This window comes from Leptodactylus fuscus, chromosome 2 (genome assembly GCF_031893055.1).
Source record: "Leptodactylus fuscus isolate aLepFus1 chromosome 2, aLepFus1.hap2, whole genome shotgun sequence".
NCBI lineage: Eukaryota > Metazoa > Chordata > Amphibia > Anura > Leptodactylidae > Leptodactylus > Leptodactylus fuscus.
In genome coordinates this window covers 93112645-93135613 of record NC_134266.1, presented here as the reverse complement: position 1 = coordinate 93135613, position 22969 = coordinate 93112645, and the positions used below count along the sequence as shown (strand labels likewise).

At 42.8% G+C, this 22969-nt stretch overlaps 1 protein-coding gene across 4 annotated transcripts in view; it reads right to left on the bottom strand.

Moving 5' to 3' along the window:
- The window catches only part of LOC142194791 (complement decay-accelerating factor-like), an 86224-nt gene extending 72471 nt beyond the window's left edge, over positions 1-13753 (bottom strand). For all 4 annotated transcript variants that reach the window (XM_075264154.1, XM_075264155.1, XM_075264156.1 and 1 more), the window contains exon 1: positions 13649-13753. The gene's annotated coding sequence lies outside the window, so the exon portion shown is untranslated. The remainder of the gene's footprint in view (positions 1-13648) is intronic.
- Positions 13754-22969: the final 9216 nt, after the last annotated feature.

The window sequence follows — 22969 nt, the reverse complement described above, 5'->3', positions numbered from 1 at the left end:
TATGGTATGCTGTGCAATCTCAAAAGTTATAATTTTGCTTTCACAGTCAGTACAGATTTTTAGCATATCAGTGAATGACAAATATTGCTGTGTGTTTTGAATCAGCGTTTTTGAAAGTATGCACTCTTGTTGCAGTTGATCTTTGCGATAGATATAATTTGTGTACACCTTGATCTATTATTTTAAATGTGTTTTGTGTGTGAATAATGTAATTGAGTGTGAATATTTTCAAAAAAGTATTTATTTTTGTCACAGTTACACAAAGGTGGACATGAATATTGATAATCCATGGAGACACATGTAATCTTTGTTGTCTACTTTCAAGAAATAGAAAGTGTTTCACAATGTTTAAAGGGATTCTACCATTAAAACATTTTTTTTTCTGGTTGACACGTAGCAATATCCTTAAGAAAGGCTATTCTTCTCCTAACTTTAGATGTCTTCTCCGCGCCGCCGTTCGGTAGAAACTTACATTTTCTTGTGGCCGATGGGCATGCGCAGTTTGGCCTGGCCCGAGGCCTACAAGTTTGACCGCCTGCGCCGAAGACAATGTTCCTGAAGAAGATGGAGGCGGCGCTGGAGAGTTCTCTCGCAGCAAGGGGACGCCCCCAGTGCTGCGAGAGAACTCATTTGCATACTGACGAAAATCGGCATTTCTACGGAACCGCGGCGCGGAGAAGACATCTAAAGTTAGGAGAAGAATAGCCTTTCTTAAGGCTATTTCTACTTGTCAACCAGAAAAAAAAAAAAAAAAAAAAAAAAGTGTTTTAATGGTAGAATCCCTTTAATCCCTACATTTTATAGGATGTTACTTTTTTTTTTTTTTTTTTTTTTTTAACATTTCCAGCTTCAAAGCAGCTTTACGTTCCTTCCAGTTCCGGTGATTTTAAGAAGAACTGTGCATACAGGTGTAGGCCTTAGTGATATGAATGAACTTTCCACATGCTGAACACTTTTAGGAAGTGTGGCGCATATAACCTTTTGTTTGGTTTCCATTTGTTTTTGGGGTTTGTTTGTTTTTTTTTAAAAATAAAACATACACTTTAAATCAAAATTGCATGAAGGTGCTCATTTGTATACATTACCAAGTGGCATTTTGACAATGTGTCAGGTGTCTACTTTAAGAAAATATATAGGCAAGTTTAGTATAGTTTTTAATGTTGCAATTTGCCCTGGCAGCCAAAGGTGAAAAACATGACTAGCACACTGACTGTGCACATGGTCTTGTGCATGAGGCCTTACAGTAGGTAATTACATTCTCTCACCAACAATTAAAATTTAATTCTTATTAATTTTTCATAAAATTACAACTCAGCACATATTTAAGACCATTATACCATCAATTATGTCAGCTCACTTCCATGTGTTTGCCAGGATGTCACAATAGCCAGTTAGTCAATAGGTAAAGATGTGGCCACACCCTTCTGGATATCATCCAAGATTACATCATCTGTTCAGTGGGGATCTAACACCCGTAACCTGCACTGATCAGAAGATCTGGCTGCCAGAATCTGTATGCAATATATACAGTCAAACGCAATGCTGCTTCTACTTGATTCCTTTAAGGATATGTTCACACGGAGTAAAAGGATGCGGAAACCTTTTTCCGCCGTGTGAACATTCCGCGCAGCTAGCCACGACAGAATGCCGATGCAGCACTGGCATTCTGTCGCGGCCTCCCGCTCCAGTGTAGGCCTGAATGAATGGGCCTACACTGGAACGTGTCTCGAGCCACAGGACTCTGTGGCAAGATAGGGCATGTCGCTTCTTTTTTTCCCGCTACTAGCTAGTGGGGGGAAAAAAAAAAAAGCAAGTGGCTCCCATTGAAGTCAATAGGAGCCATTTTTGGCGGGTGGATTCCACGTCAAAATGCACTGCCAAAAAAAAAAAAAAAACTGCTGTGTGAACTAGCCCTTAGTCTTTTTTTAAAGGGGTTATCCAGTTTTCTTAGAATAGACCATCAATATTAACTTGCAAGGATGTGACAGCCAGCACCCCTGCAAATCTGCTGTTCGGGACAGCTTGGCTGGCAGTAATGTTTATATACCGAGAGTTGTGCTGCTCACTCACCACATAATTTGTATAAGAAAAAAAATTATCTTATCTTTTACACCTTTTTTAATGGCTAACAAAAAAATGATGACAAATTTTGCGAGCTTTTGGAATAACTTGATTCCTTCATCAGGCTAATAAGACAATATCTGAAGGCAAGCACATTTATACAGGAATACAGTGTTTGATGACTTATCTGTTTATTTGTGTGTGCTGCTTTCTATCAATGGTGCATCAAACACTGTATTCCTGTTTAAATGTGCTTGCCTTCAGATATTGTGTTATTAGCCTGATAAAGGAATCTATTTAAAAAAAAAAAAAAAAAAAGTTTTAGCCTGAACGACCTCTAGGTTTATGGGCCACGTGCTATGGGCCATAGCACGTCAGTACAAATTTAAAGGAAAGTGAGAAGTATGTCTCCTGGCAAAAACTGTAACGGGAGTAAAATAGCAGAGCTGCAGGGGTCTCAGCTGTCAGACCCTCACAGATCAGGTACTGATGGACTGGTGCTACAGTGGCACTAACAGTTGTTCTGGTGAATAGTTTATTACAGCATGCATTGCTTCAGTTATTGGCACTGATGAGAAGCATGATCTGTAAATTCATAAACCCCCACCAAATCTGTGTGAGTAGAGAATCTCATCTAATTAATAGTAATGAGTACAAACAATATAAATGAATGTAGCCAATACAGTGGTTTTAAAATACAATGTAAAAGAATAATAATATAATAATAAAGTTACATTTTGGGTAAAGTCAAATAAGCCTAAAAAACTAGAGAGAAACATGGGCAACATTTATAACAGTAAGGGTAATAAAGTAAATGTAATATAATGTAATGTTCTCCAAGAAGAAAGTGAACAGAATTTGAGGTGGACTTCCCCTTTCTGTCCCTCTGGCTTTACACAGAGGCTTTTATTTGCCAATTATTCTCACTTGAGGTGGAGTCTCGTGACGCGGGTTCTGCGGCTGAACAGCTTCACCTGTAGAATCGGTAGCAAGATCTAGCAAGATTTTGGTTTTTTTTAGCCCCCTGCTTCAATCTCTGCCTAAAAATCATAACCAAATGACGCCATATGAACATGTCCACATACAGCCTCCAAACATAGGCTTTCTTTGCTTTCTGAGAAGAAATCCTATGTCTAGTCTAAGTCATATCCCTGCTTCAATAATCGAGCAGAAGTTTTACTATACTCTACCAGGAATGCGTAACTAACAGAGCCTTGCTACAGTTCCATGTACAAACCTATATATTTTGAGCACCAGGGGGTGCTATAACAAGACGATAACATTTCTGCAAGGAAATAACTGAATATTCAGTTTAGATCAACTTTATACATTTTAGTTTTCTTATTTCCATTTGCATTGAGGGCACAACGCCTTGACATCCTGTAAGCTTTAGGGATACCGCCATGAATTGGACCTATTCTTCAGTATATCCCACAGACTGGATTGAGATCTAGTTAATTTAGAGTCATAATCAGTTCAGCTAATTGCAGTTTTCTGATAAAGCCAAGTCTGTTATCTCTATGTAAACACACATAACACCGAGCCCCTTCTCTACAAGGATGTGCATATTATCTCATCTGCATTCATATTAGATTTCTAGTAATCAAAAGTATTGTGATACTGCAAGCTGGGGGGGGGGGGGACAATACAGAAAGTGAGAAGAACAGACAAAGCTGCTGAAACAGGAAGAAGAGAAAACCCCTTAAGGCTGAGGCCCCACGTTGTGAAACAGCTTTTACTGTGGCCGATTTTGCTGCGGTTTTTGAACCAAAACCAGTAGTGGATTGAGCAGCAGGTAGAAGTATGAGTATTTCCTATAAGTTTCCATTCCTCTTGTAGCCATTCTTGGCTTCAAAAACCATAGCAAAATCTGCAAAAAACAAACAAACAAACAAAAAAAAAAAAAAACTGCGTTTCTGCAATGTATGATCTCAGCCTTAAAGGGATTCTACTACTAAAACACTTTTTTTTCTAGTTACCACGTCGGAATAGCCTTTAAAAAGGCTATTCGTCTCTTACCTGTGGAAGTGCTCTCCGCCGCGCCGTTCGTTCAAAATACCGGTTTGTACCGGTATGCTAATGAGTTCTCTCGCAGCGATGGGGGCGTCCCCATTGCAGCTCGAAAACTGACCGCAGCGCCGCCTCTCTGGTCTTCGGTGTCCTCCCTTTGCTTCTTCAGCGTACTGTCGGACGCCTGCGCAGTACGCTCTGTTCGACGAAGATTGCCGAACGTACTGCGCATGCGCGAAATTGTGATCCCAGCCATAGTGCGAGCACCGAACTTTCGCGCATGCGCAGTACGTTCGGCAATTTTCGCCGAACAGAGAGCATACTGCGCAGGCGTCCGACAGACGCTGAAGAGGCAAGGGGAGGACACCGAAGACCGGAGAGGCGGCGCTGCGGTCAGTTTTCGAGCTGCAATGGGGACGCCCCCATCGCTGCGAGAGAACTCATTAGCATACCGGTACAAACCGGTATTTTGAACGAACGGCGCGGCGGAGAGCACTTCCACAGGTAAGAGACGAATAGCCTTTTTAAAGGCTATTCCGACGTGGTAACTAGAAAAAAAAGTGTTTTAGTGGTAGAATCCCTTTAATGATTTTATGCTACATTATCCTTGTGGGACCACATGAAATGAGCTAATCTTCATTAACTACACGCATCAATGAGTCTTGGTACTCATGACCCTGTCTCCAGTTGTCCCTCCTACTGCATACTAGGAACATCACACAAGATCAATATATATTCATGCAAATACCAATAATCCATAACACTCAAACAAGCATCAGTTGGGGCTGCCCTAAAAATGGGATGTTATTTTTTTAACCCCTTCCCGCCAGAGTTATTTTTCAATTTTCGTTTTTGACTCCCCACTACTTCCCAACCCCATAACCTCCTTAGTTTTCTGTTCTCAGAGCCATATGAGGTCTTAATGTTTGTGAGACAAATCGTTCTTAATAATGGTATAATTTATTACTCTATACAATGTATTGGAAAGCTGTAAAAATAAAGTTCAGAATGGGGTGGATTTGAAGAAAAGGTGCATTTGCGCAACTTTCTAACCGGCTTCATTCACTCTGCAAGACTTTTTGTCTGTACCAAAAAAAAAAAAAAAAAAACCCTGTTTCCCCACGGAGAGGCTGCATACGGACACCGGCGGTTTGTTTTAAAAACCCATTCAAATGAATAGGTTTTAAAAAAAAAAATGACCGCAAGCCATCCCCTATCCAGTTTCACCGGGGATTAGGATGGAAACCACTAAGCAGACAGCAGACACAAGTGTGTACGCCGCATAATTGTTCGTCAAAAGGAAGGTCACAAAGCTTGTATTTTGACTTTGTGTCCCCCTTTGACCAATGTTTGATCCAAAGTCACAATCTAAGCCTTGTGACCTTCCTTTTGAAAGAAAATTAGTAGGAGAAAATCCTTGATAGCGCTATGGATAAGAAAAAGGGTTTTCCGGAGAATAGACCCTCTAAACCTAGAAAAAAAATTCATCTGTTCAAGTCTGGAAATAAAGACTATAGAGACCAGGATAAGTCGGGGCGCTGGACCTATCTCAGGGGGTAGAGGAAAAGATTTCCTCCTTAACCCCAATCAACAATGACATTGTTAAGGTGTGGGGGAGGGCTTTCCCTTTTTGTCAAAAAATGGGAGACAGTAACTCATAATCCTTAGATTTTAAAGAGCCTTAAGGGAGGGTTACAAAATAGAATTTGCTCCCCACCCTCCTGTAAGAAATATTTAGGGAGCATGGCACTACTCTCGCCTGTTTCTAGGGCAGAAGCCAAACGTCTCATACAGGACAATTAAAAATCTCTAACTAATAATCTACATGGGAAGAATATGCAAATCTGTCTTCCATGATGTAATTATGAAGTCAGAAGCTTCCTCATTGTTGCAAACCAAGTACATCGAAACGGCCATCCTCGATTGAGAGACTATACCTGGTAATAATCCCAGCGTCATTGCAAAATAAAGGCCTCTTGGAAGGTCGAGCATGATGCTAAAGGGAGCAGCCTTTATTGGGTTATTTCACTGGAATTCTGTCATCCTAACTACATCAGGGAAGACAGGCTTGCACATTCCAGTGAGCGCCCTCTATTGGTTTGCAACAATGAGGCAGCTTCTGACTTCCTAATTACATCACGGAAGACAGATTTGCATATTCTTCCCATGGTTCCTTGCGAAGTGGAGTGCTAAAGGCTTAATAAATCTCCACACACCTATATGGTGGTCTCTCCCTAAGGAGTGACAATATCCCCTTAATAATCTACAGAAGTTTCCAAATGGAAACTATAAATTCCATGATTCCTCTCATTCAGAAGAATGCATTAATGGAGGTTCTGAATCTGAGGGACGCAAATATCTGGGGTTGGGATGCACACGTACAAGAACATCAGAATTGAGAGCCATATGGGAGGCGATTCACCAATCTCAATATCTACTGGCGTGGTGGCACCCAGTAATATTCTCGGACAATTCCATGGCCGTCGCATTCTTTCAACACCAGGATGGAAGAAGATTCAGGCATCTTCAATTCTTCAGAAAGAAAATGTTCTTTCCATCACGGCAGTGATTTTAAAAGGAGAGGAGAAACTCATAGCGAACTTTGTGAGCAGGAACTATCTGGACCCAGGTGAATGGTCTCTGCATTGAGGGGTCTTTTGTCTTCTAGTTTACAAATGGGGTCCTCAAGAATTAGACCTCTTTGCATCAGAAAAAAAAAAAAAAAAAAAAAAAAAAGGAATACTGGAACTTTCACACCTTTCACAGGACAATACAACAGCAATAGATGCCCTAACCCAAGAGTGGGATTTCAAATTTGAGTTATGCATATCCTCCTCTACCTTGGATTCCTAGAGAGCTGCAAAAACCCCAAGGAGAACATGTCCAGCTAATCTTAAGAGCCCCATACTTGCTAAAAAGATCTTGATTCAGTCTACAAAAAGACCTAGCTGCAGAGGAAAAGTTCCATCTTCCTTCCTCTCCAGGGCCTAGTTGTTCATCCAAACCTGGGGAATCTTCACTTGACTGCCCGGAAGTTGAAAGGTCGATCTTAGCGGCAAAACGCCTTTCTGCCCCAGTCATACAATCTAATAGCCACTCACTCGTAAATCAGCCACTATTTCTATTTGTCACAATATCTGGAACAGGTTTTGTTCTTAGTGTCGTGTTCAGATCCGAAATACTGCCAAGACAAATATTATGCAAATAAGAGTCTGAATTTCCGGCAAGCAGGCCTGGAGAAAGGCCTTTCCCTAAATATCTTAAAGGTACAGATCCCTGCCTTAGACCATTTTTGATGTGTGCCTCAGCAAACACCAGATTAAGGGTTCTGTAGAACCATTACTATATTAAAACCAAAAATTTCTAACCTAACTCCACCCTGGAATCTAAATTAGGTCTTTACAACAACGTCTAAGAATTCTTTTCAACCCATAGATTAAAATTAAACTGAGGCTGCTTACTCTCAAAATGGTGTTTTTTGGTGGCATTCCAGGAGGAACTGCGGGCTCTCTCGACAAAAGTGCCGGATCATATCTTGGATGAAAAGTTCATTTTGAAAACAAACCTAAAAGGTAGTGGCAAATTTTCACAGATACCAGAATGCGATCCTTCCATCCTTTTGTACTAACCCAAAGTCCAGTAAAGAAGAGGAGTTCCATGCCTTGATATGAATGTCTGTTTTCTCGCTTATCTAAAAACAACTAGACCATGAAGAAGGGACAACAAGTTTTGTTCTGTATCAAGGAGAAAACAAAGGCAAAACCTATGTTATTAGCTCCGTAGAAACTACAATACAACTGTCATAGACCAATCACAATAGCTATATTACTATGACAGTCCCGGCCCTCCCGGGGGTATGTATTAGGCTTCCAGCTGCTATAGTAACAAAACGTTTCACCATGTGGGAGCCATGCTGCAACGGCAAATGTATTGGTGGTAAATAGATATAAATATTCACACATACATACATAGGGTCAGGGGACACTCGTCCACATCAGGGAGAGTGTGTGCCTACATAGTACGGAGTACGGAGACTCACAAGTCATTCCTGCTCCGCTAGGGATTATGGGTAAAAAATATGCAAATCTATTCTCCTGGATGGAATTAGGAGAACAGAGTGCACTCTGTACACCACCCTATAGAGGGCAGCATCCTTAAAGGGGCTCTATCAGCAAAATCATGCTGAGAGCCCCACATATGCGTGCATAGCCTTTAAAAAGGCTATTCAGGCACTGTAAATGTTAAATTAAACTACCCCCCCCCGTTTTAAAATAACTTAAAAAAGAATGTTCTCTACTTACGGAACGTGCACCCTGGGCGGGCATCCAGGGTGTGTGTTCATCTTCTTCCCCGCCTCTTCTTCCTCCGATGTCTTCGGGTCCCGTCCTCCTCCGGCGCTTGCTCGCGGACACTGATTAAAAAAAAAAAAAAATAGCCCGGGCGCATGCGCAGTAGCCGTAGTAAAAGCCGCGTGCTACTGCGCATGCGCCCAGGCTATTTTTTTTTTTTATCAGTGTCCGCGAGCAAGCGCCGGAGGAGGACGGGACCCGAAGACGTCAGAGGAAGAAGAGGCAGGGAAGAAGAAGACGGCGCACCCTGAATGTCCGCCCAGGGTGCACGTTCCGTAAGTAGAGAACATTCTTTTTTAAGTTATTATTTTAAAACGGGGGGGGGGGTAGTTTAATTTAACTTTTACAGTGCCTGAATAGCCTTTTTAAAGGCTATGCACGCATATGTGGGGCTCTATCAGCATGATTTTGCTGATAGATCCCCTTTAACATCATGAACAACTCAGTTATAAAGTCTTTTAATCATGATGTGGATTTAATTGCCAAATCAATATTTCTGTCCCAAAAGGAACAGATTCCCAGCTATGGACAGCGCTGTTTCGGCCTATTGGGCCATCCTCAGCATAGCGTAGGGATACGGATTTGGCAGAGTGAGAGACTATAGACCAGGGTCAGGGGACACTCGTCCACATCAGGGAGAGTGTGTGCCTACATAGGCAGTACGGAGACTTACAAATCATTCCTGCTCCGCTAGGGATTATGGGTGCACTCTGTTCTCCTAATTCCATCCTGGAGAATAGATTTGCATATTTTTTACCCATAATCCCTAGCGGAGCAGGAATGACTTGTAAGTCTCTGTACCGCCTATGTAGGCACACACGCTCCCTGATGTGGACGAGTGTCCCCTGACCCTGGTCTATAGTCTCTCACTCTGCCAAAGGGTCATTCCGTGTCAAGTGAACCAATTATTTTTCCCTCTATATTTTTAATTCTTTTGAGATTTTGTTATTTGGTAATAGTGTGTCAGAGAATGCAAAATGTGAAGAAAAAAACAAATTCTAGAATTTTTTTTTGATTTTCAAAGTTCAGAAAAAGTGCGAATTTCTGTGTTGCCTGCCTTTACATTTCTCCTCATAACATAGGCTAGAAAAAAGATAGAGAAACAAAATAACCGCCATTCTACTCAGAATTATACAGGCTTTCAACAAATATGTCACAAGAGTATCTTTGTTAATATTTTATCCATGTGAATGCAAACGCAAAATTTTAAAACGCATTTCCGAAAAAAAGGTTTTATTTAAAAATTTCAAAAAAATGCACATGGGCCTGCTATGCCCTTAGCCACATCTGTACCAAAATTCAAGTTGGGATCGCGATGGGATAATATTTTAAAATATAACTATTACAGTGTCATTCCGAAAATCTTGAATTCAGATCTGTTCAGCCTGTGGTCTAAAAGTGTGGGGTCTATATGTGAGATATGTACAGAGAATGATCCACCTCACAAAATTGTAATGTTAACTATTGTCAGACTAGCAGTATACAGGTCCTGTAATATGACACTAGAGTGGGACCATCTCTCTCAGAGGTGTGTTTCTGGTAGGACACTTATTGTAGTTCACCTCAGATAACCACAAGAAGGGAGGTTCCAATCTTCATGTTTGATGCATGTCCCTTATTATTAAAGGTAGAGCAGAGTAATTAATACAGAAGTCATGTTGGTATATTCTCATATTACATTGCTCATTATATGTTGATGCAGTCACTGATGTAAGGAATGACTGAGGACTTGATGCTAATGTACAATTACTAGGTAGTATGGAAGGACACTTATTGTAGTGCACGTCAGATAAGGACAAATTGATGATAAAAGGCCAGTAGTTTAAAAATGTCCTATTAATTGTTTGATTAGTTCATATTTTATAGAATGAGGATTTATCTACTGGACTATTTTTCTTGATAAATTACATGTTTAGTGATATAATAAAAAACAATTGTTACATGTAGAAATAGGTGTTATAAATATTGGCTCTTGTACTCTTGTTAACATATAATTAGGATGAGACTATTTAGAAAATCGCACTTGAGGATATGAGCAGCTTTTTTCTTTCGGTTTGTTCAATGCATTTAGGTTGAATATGCTGAACAAGCTGTGTTCTGATGATAAGATGTATTTGTTCTGGCACTTACAGTATTTGTTTTTTATGTTTTTTTATTGTTGCATATAAATGTTGAATTCAGCAAGTTGTAATTTGAAAAGAAAAAAGGAAGAAGCTCTCACCATCACAAAATCAGATGATTCAAGGCTTTAAAAAAAAATAAAAAAAAAAAAAAAATTTGATCCCAATTTGGTCCCAAGTTGAAAACCTGTACAAATATAACCAAGAACACAAGTAACACAAATGCATTTTTTCACAATTGCGCATCAAAATTTTGAATTTGATTTCTCCAAAACAAAATATAATGAAACATTGTCTTGTGACATATCAAATGAAAGCCGGTACCACTCTGAGAAAAATGATGCCTCTCCCACCTATTTATCTTAATTCTAGCCCAAGATATGTTAAAAAATGTAAAGCCATAACAGGCCAAAATTCACACTTTCAAAACTTTAGAAGTCTATACAAAATTAACTGATGAAGAAAAAAATTCAAAACTTTTTATTTGTAATTAACTTAAGTTGTACTTCATAAAAAATAAAAAAAATCTAAAGACGTCAGGTAAAAAAAATATTCCCATTTGGATCACTTAATATGGAATGACCCCCAAATCAGTATCCCTACGCTATGCTGAGGATGGCCCAATAGGCCGAAACAGCGCTGTCCATAGCTGGGAATCTGTTCCTTTTGGGACAGAAATATTGATTTGGCAATTAAATCCACATCACGATTAAAAGACTTTATAACTGAGTTGTTCATGATGTTAAGGATGCTGCCCTCTATAGGGTGGTGTACAGAGTGCACTCTGTTCTCCTAATTCCATCCAGGAGAATAGATTTGCATATTTTTTACACATACATACACAGAATAATCTGCTGTACAGTAGTCCCCGCACAATATAATATGGATTGCGCACTCCCAAACCATATAATATGGCGCTACGTGACTCTATGGAGATGCCGGATGGCACAAACTCTTTGACCCGCCCCCTCCTCCAGCCCCATTACAAAAAAAAAAGTCTGCTAGTGTTACTAATGGGTTAATAAGTGCACCCATATAACTTTAGCAGTGTTTTGAGTGATTTCTGGGTTTCTCTGGGAAAGTCTAGAATCGTCTGCATTTGTTACTTTGGTGTGTAGCTTCCTGCTGCAATGCATTCTGGTAGTTGTAGGCTCTCCCGCTCACTCCTTCTCCTCCCCCCCACCCCCCCCCCGTCTCCCTAGCTATTCCTCCCACTGCTAGCCCTTCCAACCTCACTCAGCCCACCCCCCTACCCTATTATATTTTACCTGTCTTCTTCTGCGGGGAAAATGCAGCACTGTGCCTTTAATACTTCTCTATTGCGCAGGCTCCCTGCTTGCACATTAGAGATGTATTATCAGCTTCAGCACTAAACCAGGATCCTGGCTCTATTGCACATGTGCATACCAACTTCAGCGAAAGAGGAGGAGTCGGTCCCCGAGACGGAAGCCAAGATAGGAAGACGATAGGTAAGTAAGATTATGTGGATGGGAGAGGGAGTAGTAGTGACGATACGTTTCCAGAAATGGGAAAATGGATAGTCACTGGATAGTCAAAAAATGTCCCTGGGGCAGTCACATGACCGCCCCACAAATATGGGTAAATTACATTATTAATCAAAAATGCTTATTTAGAAAGTAAGAAGGGTCAGGGTGTTTAGATTAGTCTACGGTTTTATGGTTATCACAGACAACCCCATTAAATGCATTTAGGGCCCTATAGCCACAGACCATCACAGTGGCCATACTGACAGCCCCTACAATGGGCATTGTCCATAAAGCAGTGGATGAAGATGGCCTGGTGAATAACATTTTTTTTCACAAATGCATATGCACACTGCTGTCCATTTATCACTTAGACTGGGAAGAGATGGAAAACTATGCACTAAGCATTATCCTGCTGGGAAATCTGTCACACACTGATACAAACCACCCACTAAAACATTGTAAACTACTAACACTAGTTCTTGTTAACAGTATTCCCTAATGGTAGAGGGTCTGCCACACTGCAAAACTATTTTCAGGAGTGGTTTGAGGAACAAGGAGCAATCAAAGTCTAAACATGAACTCTCTTATCTGTAGGATGTGTTAGAAAAATAAGTCTAACTCCAGTCCTTAAATAGATGCTGCTCCACTGTTTCCAGCACAGTTGGAGCTTTTTATCAATGGTGAGGGTTAGTTAGTACAGTTAGTTTTGGTGCCTAATACGATAATTAGGCTCTCTACCATCAAGTGGGTGGTATCAAGCAATAACAGACAAGGGAGGGCGACTCTGGCCGCCACTAACTTATGCATCATGTGTCTTTGCTTTCTCTGACACCTGCCATGTTATATTTGAGTGTGCAATTACCATAGCAGGCACCAAAACTAACTACACCGATTGCTCAGGAACAGTTGAAGCTAGAGAAATTATTCCAACAGTGCTGCACTCATGCAAAAAAAAAAAAAAAAAAAATCTGGTTGGTTATGGAGGTTAAAACAAAATATATATATATTAACCCATTAGTGACTGACAAACTTTCTACACCTATAAGTAATAACCCTTATCCTGCATAGAAAGTCAATTGCAGTTGAATAATGCAAAGTCTGTCGCGCTCACAGCCAGGCACCTGATGCTAATACCCCTGACACGATCAAAAGCAACCATGGCATCCTAGGGGTTTTAGAGAGGCGACTCCCCCCGTGGGCTTTTGCACCCCTGCCAAAGGACTTTCATACATTAATCCTATCCCCAAAAAGTGAAATAATCTAAAGAGTTAAATACAAGCCATAGACCACCCACAAGATAAGACACCCACCTGCCATAAGTATACACAGTACATTTTCTTTAAAACGGGTGCACCAACCATTGGCTGCATAGCAAAAGACCACCACACCTGGCACAAAACTCCTTTCTATTCCAGAGATTTTCCTAAAGCGCCATCACCAGGCTAGACCTCATAACAAGCCATCCGTACATAGAAGCAGCCCAGTCCTATGGCGCAACACAGCGAGACATTACAGACAACATAAGGGTGTGCCCACAGGATCTGCGCTCATGGCCGCACATATCAGCGCCTACCACAGCCTGTACGTATGTATACACAGCCCCGGTAACAGCGCCAGTTACCTCAGTGACACCCCGCACACAGCTGCTCTCCACCCGGCGTGTCCACACCGCTGTACCCGGAACTATGGTGAGGAGAAGCCCAGGACCCCCGCACACAAGACAGAACCGCCCCCTTCTCAGAAGACGGCCCTACCAGGTCACTGACGGGAAACAAGGCGGGACTGGAGGAGCAGCAGTCAGGCTTATGGCTAGTGTACAGTTACTGTATTGTGGGCAGAGCCATTCACGGCCTATGGCGCTTGTATATACCGCCGGGAAGAAGAGCGTGCACTGGATTAAGCGCACGGTATATGCCCCGGTACCGGAGATATCGGAGGCGTTAGTTACAGCACGGCTATCCCTTCATCGTTAGAAGGGCGGACCTTTATGCTTAGCGTCATCGCTGGGCGGGAATGCTATGGAAGAACACTGTTATTGGGGTGGGGGGTTCGTTTCCGCACAGTGATGACGCTGGTTGGTAAGCCCCGCCCTTCTGACAGTTCCAAAACATGTACAGGTATCTCCTGCACAAATGACAGTGCATGGAATAATACTGTCAGCTTTCTAGTATTACATCATACCGCCGGTAATGTCACATACACAATAGGAAGTCTCAGCAGAGGGGACTTAAAGAGGACCTTTCACCATATCTGGGCACATGCAGTGTTATATTCTGCCAGAAAGCTGACAGTGCGCTGAATTCAGCGCACTGTCGGCTTTCCCGATCCATGCCCGGTGTAAAGCGCTATCGGTCCCGGTACCGTAGCGCTTTACAGTCAGAAGGGCGTTTCTGACCATTAGCCAGAGACGTCCTTCTGCCTCGCGGCGCCAATCGCGCTGTACTGTGGAGCCGGGAGGAACGCCCCCTCCCTCTCCTGATAATACTCGTCTACGGACAAGCTGTGTGAGCAGAGGGAGGGGGCGTTCCTCCCGGCTCCACAGTACAGCGCGATTGGCGCCGCGAGGCAGAAGGACGTTCCTGGCTAATGGTCAGAAACGCCCTTCTGACCATAGAAGAGCTACGGTACCGGGCCGTAAGCTCTTCACACCGGGCACAGATCTGTGCGGTGTCCATACGAATCATGTGGAGAAGTAGTTTTCTGTCCACATGACTCTTGTGGACACGCGCGGAAAACACACAGACATAGACATTTTAGCCTATGGGGTCCATGTGGTTTCTTTGCTAACCTCTTTTCAACGTGTTTAGTATTCTGTTGGGGGGGGTCCCCAAGCGGACTCCCCGAACAGAATACCGAACGCAGATGTGAACCAGGCCTTACATTTCCCCCTGTTGCTTAATCCGCTCCTGCCTTTGGCTCAAAATGTGTAACAAAAAAATGCATCTTTTCCACAAATTTTTTGGCATTTTTAACAGCATCAGAGAAACACTGTTAGGGTGCATTCACACTACGTAACGCCGGGCGTGTATGAGAGCCGTACACGCCGGCGTTACAGCAGGGCTGCCGAGCACTTCCCATTCACTTCAATGGGAGCGCTCGTAAACGCCGCTGTTACGAGCGCTCCCATTGAAGTGAATGGGAAGTGTTCGGCAGTCTGCTGTAATGCCGGCGTGTACGGCTCTCATACACGCCCGGCGTTACGTAGTGTGCATGCACCCTTAGGCTGAGGCCCCACGTTGCAGAGATTTTGTTGTGGTTTTTGAGCCAAAGCCAGGAGTGGATTAGGTAGAAGATAGAAGTATAAGAACTTCCTATAGATTTATTTTATAGTCATTGTTTTTGGCTAAAAAAAATGCAACAAAATCTGCAACAAAAAAAAAACTGCATTCCTGCAACGTGGGGCCTCACCCTAGGTTACAGAAATGCAACTTTTTTTTTGTTGCATATTTTGCTGTTTTTTTTTTTTTTAGCCAAAGACAAGAGTGGCCAGAAAAGAAACGGAAAATATATAGGAAGCTCTTGTATTTCTCACTTCTGCTCAATCTACTACTGACTTTGGCTCAAAAAAGTCAACGTGGCTCTAAAGCCTTAAAGAGGGCCTTTCACCATCTCCACCCACTTTAGTTCTTTGTTTCCTTTAAAAGTTGTGTCTCTAGTGATTCTAGCACAGTTGGATTTTTTTTTCTGTAGCCCCAAGAAATCTTTTTGGGAAGTATAAAACGTAGAAACGTGCTTTTGGTGTCATATGAGAGAGGAAATTATGTATTTTATATGACTCTAAGAGCTTATTCACACAGCCAAGTACATAGTCCATGGGTCTCCAGGTCTCCATGTGTAACCGCTTGCAAAGTGGCTATGGCTTCTGTCTTTCAGTTCCCCAAGCGGACCTGAAGGATAGAAACCTGAATGCTAGTGTGAACCTGGCGATATACAAGAAACAGCCTTGGGAGCCTTGTCAGGTTCTGGTCTGGAAGGTGGCCCAGCTCTGGTTATTATGTCACCAAGTCAGAAGATCACCATAACTAGGAGGCTTGCTCCCTTGTACAATGATGAGATCATGTTTGATCATAGCCCTTGTGAAGTGGAGAGAACCGTTATTTTTCCCCAAGACTGTTGCAGTACGCACAGGCATTTAGCTTGTAGGTCCCGGACTGGAGTAAAGTTCGGGCCAGTCCTGCAGGCAATCTATTCCAGTCTTGGGAACCGACCAGCAGAGCTCTGTAAGTAGCACAGGTGTGCTGGTTAGTGAGAGAGAGGAGAAAGAGACTGAAACACACACTCAACCAGTCTGGGAAAGCTCTGCCAAAAAGGACGCTGTTAAAGGGCCGGGTATGTGTACCCCTTGATTACTTGTGAACCCTGTTTGTTAGGAGGTCAGCAGTAGGCTGGCCCCCTGGCTAGTGAGGGAACAACTCGTTTAGTAAGCCGCCGGAGAGGTGTAGGTCTTTATTTTCATTTGTTTGTTTTGATATGCTGAGCAGCACTACCTGTACCTTTAAGCTTGTCTGCTGCAATAAAGACTGCTTTTGGGAAAGAAAGCAGAGTTTCTGAATCCCCTGTACATCACACCCTGAGGAGGTTAATTTCCAGGAATAGACTTTTCTTCAACCCCACTATTTGGACCAGGGCTGTATATTACAGGACCACTCTAGCCAGTGATTTTGCAGGTATACTGACAGTACCCGCAACATTGCTATGACAGTAATGTATGTCATGTTACAGCAACTGATGCTGCCTATGAGGTATATTTTGTCACAGGCGATGAACAGGTTAATGAGATATAAAACCCAGACTGGCATTTCATTGATCAACGTTTTGTGAAGTTTAGATCATATTTCATTATAAAGCATGGCATTCATTTCATGCAGCAACAAACATTTTGATCACCACTGGTTGGTAAGCAACCATGTCAACAAACTAGGCATGATGATAAATTAACCCAGTGAGATATAAATACAGTATTAGGCCAAGGGCTAGTTCACACGTGAACTGCCTGCGCGGGTTTTGACACCGAGAGAGACGCGGCGAGCCGCGTCTCTCTCTGGTCAAAACCCGCCTGCCGCGACCATCGCGGTCGCTGCTTTCCCCTCCGCTGTCGGCTCAAATGAATGAGATAGGACAGGTTACTTCTTTTCTCCGCTAGCAGCAGCCCGCCGCTAGCGGAAAAAAGAAGCCTGGCAGTCTGCATAGACCACCATTGTAAGGGGAGGTTTTTGACGTGAAATCTGCTGTCAAAAACCTCCCCTGGGCTCACGTGTGAACGAGCCCCAAGGCCACACATAGCGGGCCGCAGAAAAGTAGCACTGTGGCGGAAACGCATTGCGTTTTTTCCTGCAGCACTTTTCACAGAAAGTCCGGAGAGTTTTTCTCTGCAGACTTTCTGCTTCAATTATACCTATAGGGAAACCGCCATCATTTATGTAGGTATAATTGGCATGCTGCAATTTCTAAAAACGCAACGCATTTTGGAAAGTGCAGCATATCCGCTACCTGTATTTTTCTCCAATGTGCAGACGGGTTTCGCTCTGATCAGTGCGGTACACAGAATTGTAGAATTTTCGAAAGGGCAATGGTTTTGTAAATGGCAGCATCTCTACTGCGTGTTTTTCCGCAGAGTGTGGATGGGATTTGCTAAGTTAGAGGGACTGTAAAGTGCAGCGTGCCTCGGTCTTTGCACATCCCTTAACAATCATTTGTCGAAAGCTTTTGAAAGCTGTAGGATAACAAAAGTATTACTCGGCTTCCAGACTTCCATCACGCAGCTTCACCGTTGGTCCCTCTATAATGGCCTACAGCAATGAAGCTTTAATATGTGATGGCTGCAATCTGTCACTTGCCACAGCAGTCACATGATTATGTTGAAATGTCATTTCTTCAGGCCACTATAGAGAGACCAGAGTAACATTTGTGAAATGGCAGTAGGAGACCTTATTATTTTAGAACATTCTAAATCTTTTAGCCATTTTTTTAAAATGGGCTCATCATCCCCTTTAACAATCATCTATATTAGAAATAATTGTAAAAATGATGTTTTCTCTAGTTCTATAGAATTGTGTATCATATATATTCACCAGATTTGTATCTAGGGTTCCATTTGCTGTAACCTGTCGTACACTAGGCATTCAGGTCTTCAGCCTGAAGGTGCCATGACCACAACGTGTCTATGTCTCGTTGAAGTAATGTAATCGAGCCTGTCTGCGGAGTGATGTAGATGTGTTCTAGGTACAGTTCCTTGTCAGAGTTAAGATCAGTGGAGCAGAAACGTATCAGCATGTAATTATTATTGTTATTATTGTTTACACAAAATATACAGGTAGATATAATACTAACAATGACCGACTGGCACAGTGGGGTAGAGGGCCCTGCCAGTGAGGGCTTACAATCTATGAGGGAAGGGGGGAGAGACAGAAGGAGAGGGGGAGACTGTACAGATGGCGGTGCGGTGATGGTGTTATTGGAGGTTGTAGGCCTTCCTGAATAGGTGAGTCTTCAGGGCCTTCTTGAAGCCTGTGATTGTGGGGGTCAGTCTTATGTGTCTTGGTAAGGAATTCCAGAGTATGGGGGATGCATGGGAGAAATCTTGGAGGCGGTTGTGTGAGGAGCGGATGAGAGCAGAGCGGAGCAGGAGGTCATTGGAGGATCTGAGGTTACGTGTGGGCAGGTAGCGGGAGATTAGGTCCGAGATATATGGAGGGGACAGTGCATTTAAATCTTATGGCATCATGCAGATCCTGATACAATTGAAATTGTTGATGTCTGCCCCCTCTATATGCCAGAACATTGTATATTTAAATATACATTTCCTAACCCAGCGATTCCCAACCACAGTGCCATGGAGATCCCCCAGGAGTGCTGCAACGGGGAAATGTCCCCTTTCAGGTGCCTGGGGCTACTGGGGGACAGTATTATTTGCCTGGGGGCCAATGGAGGACATTACTCTCTGATGGTGCCATTAGAGGACATTATTACTTGCTTGAGGGTTACAGAGGGACATTATTATTTGTCTGGGGTCTACGGGAAAACATTACAATTTGCCTGGAAGCCAGTGGGCAACATTAAAGCTAGTTCACACAGAGTTTTTTGCAGGCGGATTTTGAGGCGGAACCCACCTCAAAATCCGCCTGCAAAAAAAGCTCCCATTCACTTCAATGGGAGCCGCTCGGGAAAACGAAGTGACATGCCCTTTTGTCTCGCAGATTCTGCAGCTGAGGCAGCCGCACCGCGAGACTCACTCCCGATTAGGCCCATTCATTCGGGCCTAATCAGGAGCAGGATGCCGGTGCACGTTTTCCACCATGTGAACATACCCTTATTAGGTGTCTGGGCGCCACTAGGAAGCATTATTTGGTGTCTGGGGGCCAATAGGAAGAATTATTTGGTGTTTGGGGCCACTGAGAAGCATTATTTGGTTTCTGGGGGCCACTGTATAGAGCACCTCTCTCCCTTTTGTCTGCTGCTATATTTTTATTTGGACAATTGGAATAAAGCTACAATTGTAGGTGAGTGCCCCCTTTTCTTTCCTTCTATGTTGAATTAATGTTTTGGACTTTGTCTTTATCTAATGGGCTGAGCACCACTAGAAATTGTCTTCAGTCCCTCCTAGTGCGGTTTAATATGATGTTTATGATACTGGGACAGTGCCACCTCCTTCTTTCTTCTACAGTTTTTCTGTTTAATATTATTATATGGGGGTCTGGAAAAATATCGATCTATCTATTGTAAACAGGCAGATGGTAAAGTGGTAGAGGGCAGGTATCTTCCACTGAGGTGGTTGGTATCTACAAGGTGACTGGCTGGAGTATGGGACCAGGAGTTAGGTATGGTTGTAAACCCAGGCCGGTACTCCAGTCCTGGTTTTGCTGGCTGACCCAAGTGGTCAGCTATTAAAGCACTAAGGTTGGCCATGGGAAGGGGGGTGTGGTCGGCTCTTGTAGGAGAACCTGGTTAGACACACTGCCTTATATGTCTGGAGGAGAAAGCCCAAACAAATCACCTTGTGTGTTGGTGAGGAAAACCTTGGATATTTACTTTCTTGTACCCTGAAGTAAGGACTGCTTATGTTATTCTGATTTATCCTTGTGCTGAAGAAAGCTATTTTGTTTTATTTACTGCTGGACTGTCTGAACTGTTTCCAATAAACCTACACGTGTGAGCTAAACACCTTTGCCTCTGCCTGATTGGTCCAGCAACTTACCTTCTCTGAAGGTCCTGCATTTACACGATCTACACACACACACTCCCGCATTTACCACGACTTCCCGTTCTCTCCCATCCTGTCACAGCTTGACATAAGTAATTGTTAATTTGTTTCACTTCTGTTGCATGTACGAGGGAACACTGCCAGGAATCTGCCATATATAAAAATGCCAGCCTTTACCAGCAGTTCAGTTCAAATCTACCCAAGAACTCTTTTCAATACTTCCTGTTCGCTATCTTATACTTCTTGTTAGCTATGTCATTCACACTCAAACTGAAAGCTAAAAGCTCCACTTCTATGGAATCTACAGTATATGCAGCTTATCTGCACTTTACACACATTCCTGTGACTGTAGAGTTTAGTGCTGAGTAAATAACTGATATTCCACAATGCTCTGCGCTATAGTAACAGGGGAGTTTTCTCTTTCTCTATTAAACCAATAGGGAAAATACTTGCAGATTTGCAGCTAAAGTTACCATTCATGTGCTTTTGAATAAGATGTTTTTCTGCAGCCTTTGTGCCGTAGTTTGTGAATGAGCTTAAATTGTAAAATGGGCTGCTTTTTTCCCCTATTGCTTTCAATGTGATACGCGTCTGCGCGCGTGCAAAAAGTGTTATACGAACATGCCATTGAACTCAATGGCTAACTACATTTTACACATGTATTTTTGCATGTGTAAAATGAACAAAATGAGCGGCGCATATACAGAATACACGGAGTGTAAACTCCGTGTGAAGGGGCCCTTATACCTATAAGGTGGATGTTTATGACAATAATCACATCCATTCTGTTTTAGATGTTAGGGAGCGTTCACACTACCGTCGGTGTCCGACATGTAGTGTCCGCTCAAAATCTGTCACGGACACTAGGAGCGGACACTAGATGTGTCCGTGACACCTGTCATTCACTTAAATGGGCATCGGGTGCGTTCTTTTGCACTCCGTGCCCGTCCTTCCCTGTCCGCAAGAGAAGATGTCCGACTTCTCAAGCGGACAGAAAAACCCTGCATGCAACCCAGCTAGTGTCCGCTTGAGAAGTCGGACATCTTCTCTTGCGGACAGGGAAGGACGGGCACGGAGTGCAAAAGAACGCACCCGATGCCCATTCAAGTGAATGACAGGTGTCACGGACACATCTAGTGTCCGCTCCTAGTGTCCGTGACAGATTTTGAGCGGACACTAGGAGCGGACACTACATGTCGGACACCGACGGTAGTGTGAACGCCCCCTTAGAATGTCATCTGTTTTGCATTTAAAAAAAACAAAAAAAAACCAAACATGAATTTCAATGATCTTTAATTTTTGGTTTTGATGGATGTATCGCAGAAGTCAATGGTGGTTATTTACCATCTGCAGCTTTTTTTGGTCATACTTTTCATGGGGCGTGTCTTTTTATAGACTAGCTTTACTGTGGTGCTTATTTATGATGTAGGCGCACCTCCATGTTAAATGTAAGTTAGTTTAAATGCACTTTTTTTGCTCCGTGTGCATTTTGTGCATTTTTTGTGCAAAAAGGCAGACGTGTTGAAAATGGCAAAAACTCATTTGAGGAAAGCCCCAGGGCACTCACTTACAGTTCAGGGAACCAATTTGCCGATCTCCAATTTCTTCCTCCCCCTGGGAGACAGCTGACCGTCCTCTGACAGTGATGCTGTTTCGGAGCTGGCTGGCAACTCTTCCGCACACTTGCACTCCACTAGCGCTGACACAGGACCTGCAGCCTGAGCTTTGCTGCCACATCCAGCTGCATCCTGCTTCCTTCCAATGCTGACACTGCTTTGGAGAATACTACTCTCCCACAGGAGACTCCTCCGTCCTCTCTGACCATGCCTCATGGCTGGCGGGCATGTTGCCACACCGTACATGATGAAATATCGGACCCCACAGCTGCAGCCTCTCAGCTGTCACCAGCTACTACGCTGAACATTTTTGTAATATATTTAACCTATGTAGACTTTCTAAAATTCTCCCTCTTAGGTCAAATCCTTTCAAATTTGCATTGACAATATGTAGAGCTTTACTAAGTGATAAAAAAAAATAACTGGATATACAGCCATTTGAAATTACCATTTCCCTGTTTGGAAAATTCTACAGCTCCATGTGCTGCATTTAGCGATTCCCATCTACAAATTGCAGGAAAATACGAACAGCAGTGCTGCGATTTCCAAAACCGTTGCATTTATAGAAATCACAGCTTGCCAGTTATACCTACAGAAACGCTGGTGTTTTCCCTTCAGGTGTTATTGAAGCAGAAAATTAGCAGAGGAAAACTGGAATTTAGACAGGGGTTTACACTAAGCTTTTTTTTCTTTAAGAACTTCATGCTTTAATTCACGTAATGAGTAACGCATGTTATTATGTATTTCACCTGTAGGCCATTAAATAGAAAATCTCCAGTTTACTGCCATAGTAAAAATATGGAAATCATACGTGCAAAAAAAAAAAAAAAAAAAAATCTAGTTAATGAACTGTAAGGGTGGGTTCACACCTGCGCCCGGTCTCCGCTTTCAGGTTTCCATCTTCTGCCGGAGAAACTGGACAGGAGACGGAAACCGGCAGTCAGTTTACAAACCCATTGATTTGAATGGGTTTACAAAGTGTCCACCCGTGAGCCTGCCTCTCCGCAGCGAAACCTTTTTTTTTTTTTTTTTTTTTTTTAAATCCGGACACAAAGTTGGACATGCAGGACTGTGTCCGGTTTATAAAAAAAAAAAAAAAAAAAAAAAACTGTTTTGCCGCGGAGAC